The 7292-nt window shown below is 37.0% G+C and overlaps 1 pseudogene across 1 annotated transcript; it reads left to right on the plus strand.

Annotated features, from left to right (window-relative positions):
* The first annotated feature begins 356 nt into the window (after window positions 1-356).
* LOC126934751 (tripartite motif-containing protein 64C-like) lies at window positions 357-5792 on the plus strand (annotated as a pseudogene). The gene is made up of 6 exons (XR_007719109.1): window positions 357-764; window positions 1303-1398; window positions 2092-2322; window positions 3097-3119; window positions 4106-4203; window positions 5298-5792. The product of XR_007719109.1 is annotated as a tripartite motif-containing protein 64C-like (transcript).
* Window positions 5793-7292: the final 1500 nt, after the last annotated feature.

Raw genomic sequence — 7292 nt, forward strand, 5'->3', positions numbered from 1 at the left:
TACATTGTATTAGACATTCAAAGTAATCTAGACATAAAGTATTCAGGAGGATAGGTTTAGGTTACATGCAAATCCCACACCATTTACTAATAAGAGCCTGGAACATCTAAGGATCTTGGTATCTCAGGGATTCCTGGACCCCAATTTTCAATGGCTATTGAGGGAAAACTTTATAAATCCAGCATGTTTGCATTTACTATGTCTCAGTTTACACTGGAGCTAACTTATTAGACATATTGGACAGACTCAAGTAGACAAGGAAAATTGTCCACTGGCTTTTTTTTTTCCTTTTCATCGGGGCAAATAAAAATAAGAGAAAGAAATTCTCACTTTTTTTTTTTTAAATTTTCAGAGATATGGATTCAGACACCCTGCAAGCCTTCCAGAATCAGCTCATTTGCTCCATTTGCATGAACTACTTCATAGACCCGGTCACCATTGACTGTGGGCACAGCTTTTGCAGGCCCTGCCTCTACTTCTGCTGGGAAGAAGGCAGAGCACCAATGCGCTGCCCTGAGTGCAGAGAAATCTCAGTGAAGCCCGACTTCAACACCAATGTTGTACTCAAAAAGCTGGCTTCCCTAGCCAGACAGACCAGACCTCAGAACATCAACAACTCACACAGTATCTGTGTGCTCCATGAAGAGACTAAGGAGCTCTTCTGTGAGGTTGACAAGAGATTGCTCTGTGGGCCCTGCTCTGAGTCACCAGAGCACATGGCTCACAGCCACAGTCCAATAGGATGGGCTGCTGAGGAATGCAGGGTATGTGATGCCTCTAAGGCAGTTTGATATGTATAGAGTCCCAAATAAGAATGGTGAGGGCCAATGCAACGATGGTGATGAGAATGCAGATGGTGGAGGTGGTGATTATTCCATGTCAATCATAACACATAAACGTGTCCTTTCAATGTTGCTGACTAATTTAGCACTCTAATCATAGCTGTGTTGAGACTTCACTAAAGGAGGTTTCCTTAGAAACATTGTTCAAACGTGTAGAATGGAGCTGTGGAACAGGTGACCAGCACCAAGAACACTTTTCAAAGTCATGTTATATAAAAGCCAGTTTCTCAGAAAATTGATGATATTATCTGAAGGGTCCCTTAAAACTCTCTATTATATTTCTATGACTTTTCATATCCAAATTAATAGAACCAAATTTGTTTAACTTGGAAAAATCTGACCACTCCACTCTAACTTGAATTTGTGTTTCTTTCAATTACAGCCTTTTTATTTGATTGATAAGGGGATGAAATCTAGTATACTGTCTCCATTTTTGCTAAGCTTCTTGCTTCTTTTGCAGGAGAAACTTATAAAAGAAATGGACTATTTGTGGAGAATCAATCAAGAGACACAAAACCATCTAAATCAGGAAACTAGAAAATTTCGTTCGTTAGTGGTAAGAATGAAAATATTTCCTTTATTTTTACGCAAATAAAGACAATGTTGGCTTATACTTTTTAGCTAAATTCAAATTACCAGTTAAAAGATAGTGATTTCATCCCAAGAAAATGTAGTGATTTCAACTGATACAATAGGAATCGCAAATACAGAAGCCCACACAAGCTAGCCAAATTAATTCTAGTATATTGGATAAATGGCATGATATGTATTCTAGTTCAAATTTGAAGGTTAATATAAACTTTTTCTGACACTGGAGATGAGGCAACATTTCACTAAGATTGGGTGTGAGGAAAAGGAAAGAAATAGAATAGTATATAGAGTAAGTAAAAGTAAAAAAAAAAACCGTATAATATGATGTATGGCTAATTGTTCTTTAACATTTAGCGAATCAGACATGGAAAAATCCTAAAAGAGAGATTAATAGAGGCAATAATTGACTCAGTAAGAACTGTAAAAAAGGATCACAGTGACAGAAACCAGGAGTCTTTATATAGGTTTTAATTTAAAAAGGGAGAGAGAATAGGAATATTGAAAAAGATGGACAGAAAAAAACACCAAATATTCAAGACTCTTTGCAAGAGTGAGGCAGAAAGTTTACAAATTGCTTGATTACACCCAGCATATAATTATTTGAACTTTTCTATTGAGAGTGAGAACATGTAATTCTTTTAACCAAACATCTCTGCAGGACTATGTGTCAATAAGGAAGGTGATAACCACTATTCAATATCAAAAGATGCATCTACTTCTCGATGAGGAGGAGCAACTGCATCTGCAGGCACTGGAAAGAGAAGCAAAAGAGCTTTTCCAACAACTACAAGACAGTCAAGTGAGAATGACCCAACATTTAGAAAGGATGAAAGACATGTACAGAGAGCTGTGGGAGACGTGCCATATGCCTGTCGTGGAGCTGCTCCAGGTGAGGAGGGAGGGTCCATCCTCAGAGACAGGAAGTCCTTGCTGGACATTGCTGCCAGGACATGCAAATGTCACCTGCATATGTCACTGCTCTAAGCTAAGTGACACATGCTGTCTGACTCCCACCATTATAGTACATCTGTCCAGTCACTTATTACTGGATACTTTGGTAATCTTTGGGAAATTTTTGCCATTTTAGGAGATCACATATAACAAAATTTTCTTCAACATAATTTAGAGTACTATCCACACAGAGAGATCATCTAAAATCATTAGAACTTGAGGCTAGGGGAAGGTTAGTAATACTCCATTTATATGCCCTAGTTCCTCCTCACTCTCTGATGTCCCATACAACAGTGATTTGCTAAAGCCATTGAGGGGTTTCCCCTTGCCTGGGCGAGGTTTGTGAAAGTTGCTCATCAATGTCCGTGTACTCTGTTTCTCATATGGTTCTGCTCTGTTTTTTACCAGTTGTCATGAGTGGTCAGACCTTTCCTTGGAAATAAGATTAGGAAATTAATGACACTGGAAACCTAGATATCTTTGCTTTACTCTACCATCTCTTGCTCAGCTCCTTTCTTCTTCATGCCCACTGATGATGCTTTCCATTATTTAGTTGAGGTTCTGTTATTAACGTAGCCTTGAATGATTACTTAGAGGGGAATGAAGAGAGATACACATTTTTAAAACACTAAAACAGAAAGAAAAAAGAGTATGAGAAAAGATGCAGAAGGAAAAATCTCTCATAATTAACATTGTCTTTTATTTTTTGCAGGATGTGGGAAATGTATCAGCAAGGTGAGTTTACACTAAAAAAATGCTTTTTCTGAGAAGTTCATTCTCTTGTGAATGAATGGGGTGTATACATTTTGAGGTACTAATATCATTCTCAGTGGCTATTTCCATTTTTGTTTGAAAAGAGAGCCTGAGGTCTCCTCTTTGGTCTGGAAAGTTTTCATCTTAAAATTTGTATGAATTCAAATATATGTAAAAACAGTTTGCCATTCTGAAGTTTGTTCTTCCCAGTCCATCCATCCTGTCCAGCCCTACCCCACAGATCTTAATACAAAATTACTTTGAGGAATCATAGAGGTGTCTTCTACTCTGGAGGGGTAGGAGATTAAAAAAAAAAAAAAAAAAAAAAAAAAGACTGAGGGAGGAGAGAGATTCCCTCTGGGTGTCCTGAGGAGGAAGGTTTTGTTCCTAAAAGTGTCAATGACCTGGACCTACTCCATCACAATACACCCAGTTCTAGGAAAGACCTCAGGAAAATGGTTGCCTCGGGACCCTCAGCAGCAGGGTGTTCAGGCTGGAATTATTCTCTTTTGTTTTGCACAAAAGATGAAAGCTTTTTGTCTCAGTGAATATTCGATGTTAGACAGTGACTAGCATTAGTGACAGCTACAGGCTCAGGTCCCAAAGATTTTTGTTTGAGTTTTTTGCTCTCTGAAATGTTTCCAAGATTTTTGCATACCCTCAGGGGGTATGATGCGGAGAGGGACGCAATGTCTTTTAATGACTTTAGAAGTTGTGTAATGTCTGAAAACAACATATGTGGGGAAATTGGGTTTTTATGCAAAAAAAAAAAAAAATCAGAAAAAGCAACCTCTTCTGGCCCTTGGAGTGTGGAATAAAATGTGCATGCAGTTAACCAAAACATGAATTCCTCAGAATTCATGTTTCCAGAATTCTGAGGAAACATGTTATATGAAAATATGATATCTTTGTATGATGGTATGATTAGCTCTGGGCCTGGACATATAGCTGAGGCCATTTTTTTGCAGGGCTGATTTGGCACAGATGCAAAAGCCCCAGCCAGTGTACCCAGAGCTTACTTCATGGCGCATAACTGGAGTCCTAGACATGCTCAACAACTTCAGAGGTAAGATCCAGCTGCTTAGCAGTCCAGCCTCAAATCATTTGCTTATTGCGTCCCTTGGTCGAGGCTTTTCCCATTTAAGTTGTATTATTTTTGACATGTAGGTAATACATAGTTTTCCAAAGCATGTGCATCTTCTCTACCTGCATAGTAATACTACAAAGATCAAAACTCAATTTCCTGAGTTAGAGTTTGATGAAAATGTAAAGCAAGGTACATACTTTGTCTGCAGAATAAGAGGACAAAGAGTATTCAGGTCATGTAGTTATGAAGACACTAGTTGTCACGGTGGCATCAGTATTTCGTGTTAGTTCAATTCAATTCAATTTTGAGGGTTAGATTTGGCATAATGGTTTTTAATTGGCTCTATTCCATGTGCATTTACATGCATTCTTCAAGTAACCTTTATTAGTTACAAAATCAGAGCATTTTGATAAAAAAAAATGACTAAAATATCCATAATCAGGACAATTTTAATGCCATCATATACGTAACAACTGAAAGGTGAGGGATCTGTGAACATGGCCTAAGCATGTTACCTCCATTCAAGAGGGCAGGTCTAGGTAGCAGAGGGCAGGAATGCAGAGTAGATTGAATCAGGAGCTAAAGAGATATTGTAAAGCCAGAGTATTCCTTTCAGAAACTTATAAACTTTACATGTGTCAATTTCTACCAAAGTTTTGAGGTTTGAGACTATAACAGGCATAACTTACATTCCAATAAATACTCACATCATGGCAAAGTGATGTCTACCTGTTGATGATCTTAAAGACAAATAATACAAGAAGATTTTCTATTAAAGAAAAAAAAAACATTTTATATATGTCCTGAAAAAAACTATGCAGAGGTAGACATTAAATCATTACTTCGCCCAGTGATATGGTCACATTTTTTCTCTATTATTTAAGGAATAGTATATAATTGTATGTGCTGTAGAGTTTTAATGACATTTCATCTTCATGGATGCATGGCGCTGAACTCTCTTGGCTTCCTCTTTTCTGTATTTTCTTGGAAGAAAAGCAACTGAAGTGAATAATTGGGCCACAGAGCCTCTGTCCCTCATAGCACTCGCTAATATAGTACTTTTTCCTTGTCAGTGGATAATGCTCTGAGCACGGAAATGACTCCTTGCTATATAAGCCTTTCTGAGGATGTGAGACGTGTGATATTTGGAGACGACCATCGCAGTGCACCCCATGGATCCCCAGGGAGTGGAGAGCTTTGCTGTGTGGGGAGCGCAAGCGTTCAACTCTGGCAGGCATTACTGGGAAGTGGATGTGACCCACTCCTCCACCTGGATTCTGGGAGTCTGTAGAGATTCCACGACAGCAGATAGCAGTATCCTTATTGATTCTGATGAAACATTTTTGTTAATTTCCTCAAAGAGGAGCAATGGTTATAGTCTCTCCACCAACTCTCCACCTTTGATTCAGCATGTGCAAAGGCCTCTGGGTCGGGTTGGGGTGTTTCTGGATTATGATAATGGATCTGTGAGTTTTTTTGATGTTTCTAAAGGTTCTATTATCTATGGTTTTCCTCTTGCCTCCTTCTCTTCCCCTCTGAGACCTTTCTTTTGCTTTGGTTGTACATGAAAAGTTGGTTTCATGATGATTTATTGTGACCTCCCATATATGATGTAAATAGTGTCCTGAGACCTTATGTGTGAGAGCCTGTGAGCTCCTTGTAACTTCATGGAATGTAATTACTTTGTGGTTATACATGGTATAACCACCTTGAATGTGTACATTTGTTAATTAAGTTATTTTAAATAATAAATTATTGTGGAATCTTTACTAGAACATCAATAATGGCTTTTCTTGTGCAAGTTTTGTTGAGATTCATTCACTTACCGTGAAAGTCATGTTCTAATGTATTTAATTCAGAGAATGTTAGTATATCACACGTGTGCAGCCATCAGAACTCTCTACTGCCTGGGCACTTTTATCATTTCCAGAAGAATCCCAATACCCATTAACATTTATTCTCCATTCACCCTCCCCCATTCCTTCACAACACTTAATCTACTTTTTATGTTTTTGCATTCAGGTAAATAAAATCATACAATATAAGTTTTTTTAAATCTGATTTCTTTTTCAGAGATTATGTTTTCAGTTTTTACACACTGTAAACCATTTGTCTTACTTGTATATTTGAACACGCTGGGGTAGAAAAATGAAATGGTATATATCTTATCTTACAAAGAATAAAGAGTGCTTATTTTCTTTTTAAGTCTGACCAAGTTAAGTTGACCTCACAGACTTTACTATTTCTCAACATCCTGGTTATTAATCACATTTCAGCTCATACAACAGTTTCTCAGTGCTGGGTTGCTCTGCTATTACATATTCTCTGAGTATATTATATCAGATTATAATATTCTGAAAACTCTTATTACTACCAGATTGAAAATTCCAAGGGGGTAATGGCACTATTTGTCTTCTTTGCTAATGCAATTTTTAGAATAGATTACACAATAAATAAAATGAATAAATGGATAAGTAGAGGAGTTATGTAATACTATTCTAACATTAAGAAACTTTCCAAAATATAAGTAGCAAAATAAGATAGAACATACTAATGAATATCTAACCAAAAAAGTAAGAAATACATTGATTTTCAGATTCATATCAAAGACAATACTGTTATGTTAGGGTTTAAAATAATTGTAGCATAATTTTTTATAGGGTTGATTTCAATTGTCTTTGGTTTTTTAATATAAACCATTGAAAGAGGAAGGTTCCTATATAAGATGATGGGGAACAGGAACAGGACTTAGAATAAAGGAGACTGTCCTGATTTTAACTGACATATACTTTTAATCACTTACTAAGCATAAAGTGGCATGAACATTCTTATGCAGTAGGAAGAACAACATTAGTTTAAATTTTAAATAAGAATCCAGATGATACAGAATGGAAAATTCTATAGTAGAATGTGATAGCTACGTCTCCTAAGGCACCAGCTTATCTGCTTTAACAAAGACCATACATTTGACATGATTCAGAAGGTGCATTGCTCTCACATGTTTGTACCAATATAAGAGTTGGTCAAGAAGAAGACTAACATCTTCAACAAGTGAATTTTTTCTCTGT

The sequence above is a fragment of the Macaca thibetana genome, chromosome 14 (genome assembly GCF_024542745.1).
Source record: "Macaca thibetana thibetana isolate TM-01 chromosome 14, ASM2454274v1, whole genome shotgun sequence".
Classification (NCBI taxonomy): Eukaryota; Metazoa; Chordata; class Mammalia; order Primates; family Cercopithecidae; genus Macaca; species Macaca thibetana.